Below are 2,861 nucleotides of genomic sequence, written 5' to 3'. Positions count from 1 at the left end.
TAGAGTTATCCGCTATAGACTACTAACTATATACTACTATTACCTCCTACAATTATCTATAATTATCATTTATATAATAATATATAGCCTAAAGATATATAAAAATATCAACTACCTATACCTAGTTATATATCCTATATACTATAGGCTAATTAAATAGAGTATAATATATCGAATTATTATACTCTAGCCTAGAATACCCTATTATTATTTCTATAAGAGGAGGGAGAGGAATCGTTTTCTTCCTAGATATCTTTTACTACTTTAGTGACTTAGCGACCTCTATAGGAGCTATAGGTACTGCTATAGAGACCTTAGTGGCTATATACTTCTTTAATAACTCTTTTATTGCTATTAGAGGTTATTAGGTAGTAGTATTAGGTATAGTACTACTAGCCTTCTATCCTATTATATCCTTAGTAGCTACTATATCCTTAGTAGCTACTATACCCTTAGTAGCTACTATACCCTTAATAGCTACTAGTTCCTTAGTAGTAACCGCTTCTTTAGTAGCTACCTTATTTTTAGTATACTATAGTTACTTTTTATAAGTAGGCCTAGACGGTCTAGCTACTAGAGTAGGAACTACTCTGACTATATTTAGACCTATATCCTTTATATATTATACTATAGCTAGATACAAAAGAAGATAGGAGTCTGGTTAGACCTAATGAATAAGGTCGAATACCTATTAAGGGGAAGTTATACCTATATAATTGGCCCCTATACCTATAATTAATAATATACTAGTATAGTCCTAAATAAATACTTATATAGTGAGTATTTACTCCTATTACTAGAAAACTAATATTTAGTATAGCTTAGTTTCTATTAGAAACCTAAACCTATAAGGAAAACGATATAATAAGATCGAAACAGCCTATTAGTTTTCCGATAGGCTATATAACTCTCCCTAATAGGAGCCTTATAATTAATTAACTACCTAAGAGTAGTATAAATTATTGTAGTAGTACCTAAATATACCTTTACAGTTACCTACTAATCGATTACTCTATATTATAATTATATAGATACCTAAACTTAATCACTTATACTACCTAATAGCTATATTAGTAATAGATACCTATCCTAATTAAGGCTATCGCTATTACTAGCTACCTAGCCCTAAATAAGAGCTATAACCTCCTTACTAGTCTATATAGAATAGGACTAGCCTATCGGACTATTATTATAATCTAACTATAGAATTAGAGATAATATAGGTACTATAACTATACTATTATTTCTACTAAGAGGGAGAGCCTTAGGACTGTCTAAAGATATAGTACCTCTATAATCTATTAAGAACAGTTAGTATAATACTATAAAGAAATAGACGAATATATATAAAAGAGACTTATAATATCCGCAATTAATAGTAAAGATATAGATTTTTTTTTTTTTCTAAAACGAAATAGAGTAGTAGTTAAGAATTAATTTAAATATTTATAGTAATAAACTTAGGGGGATTTATAGGAGATTCTTATCTCTCCCGTTATCTTACCTAGAAGAGCGTTTCTTTATCTATATTCCCTTACAACTACCCCTATCCTTTAAAGCTAATATACTAACGTATTTGCTAATATAGCCCTATTTAGGCCTTTAAATATAAAACGAGGCTTTATACCTAAGAGCTATTTATCGAGCTCCTTTTTAACTTTCCTTTTATTAATTAAATATAGTATTTTAAATTTTTCTTTCCCTTTTATTATTATTAAACATAACATTTTATTTTTATTTTTTCCTTATTATCATATATAATACCGAACAGTCCTAGTCTAGTCTATACCAACCATTCTGTCCCTTTTATATACCCTTATTATTTCCTTTTAGACCCATTTATAGGAACTTAATACCTTTCCTTTTCGGTTTCTTCCATTTATATATAGTTTGAAGAAACTAAGGTAGTTTCTACCTTAATAGGGGAGGATGTGATCCTAGACCCCTATTATATAATTATATATAAGTATATGCCTTATTATATGACTATTATGTGCCCGTGCGGTCCTATATAGACCATTCTATATACTTAGGTACTCCTAATTCCTATACTAGATTGTACTTAGTCGTTGGCTCACCTAACCCAATAGAAACCATGCGATCCTCTCTGTATCATACTATCTATATTATTAATAGATTACTAATGAAATTGAACTTAGGAAAGTAGATTATACCTTAGTAAGAATTCTACTAATAAAGAATAGGTACCTTTATTCTAATTAACCTATTAAATCTAAAGGTTTATAGGTATTATACCTATATTAGGATCTAAGGAATTCCTTTATTAGATAAAATGTATAACTAAGTAGAGATTAGGTATATTATAGGATTTTGTATAAGTAATATCTAGAAGGTCTAGTTCCTATATATAAATAGCTGTAAGTATATTTAGGATACTACCTTTAATAAGAATCTTAACTTTGCGAACTATCCTATAGAACTACTAAGAATCTAGATTATAGACTTTACTAAAGTACTTAATAAAGATAAACTAGATATAGAACTAGAGTAAGTAATTCACTAGGTTAGTATAATACTAATAATCTAGAACGAAATATAAAATAGAGAAGAAGAAGAAGCAATAGTAGAGGAAATTTCTTTATTATAAGAAGTAGGGTCTATCTAGCTAATAGAAGACTAGTATATTTTTACCTAAAAAATAGGTAGCCTAGTTTTTACCTAAAAAATAGGTAGCTCTAATAACTATAGAAATCTAAACCCCCCCCTAGGGGGACCTATAAAGTAAGTATATAATACTATTACTAATACTAAGTATATCCTCTCTTCCTCTACTTCTATAAAGCCTAGCCGATCTTCTATTTCTACTAAGTAAGTAAGTCTTCCCTTTAATAATACTATTA

This window comes from Penicillium psychrosexuale, assembly GCF_028828465.1.
Source record: "Penicillium psychrosexuale strain IBT 29551 chromosome Unknown utg000002l, whole genome shotgun sequence".
Lineage (NCBI taxonomy): Eukaryota > Fungi > Ascomycota > Eurotiomycetes > Eurotiales > Aspergillaceae > Penicillium > Penicillium psychrosexuale.
Note: the sequence above shows the minus strand (reverse complement) of the source record.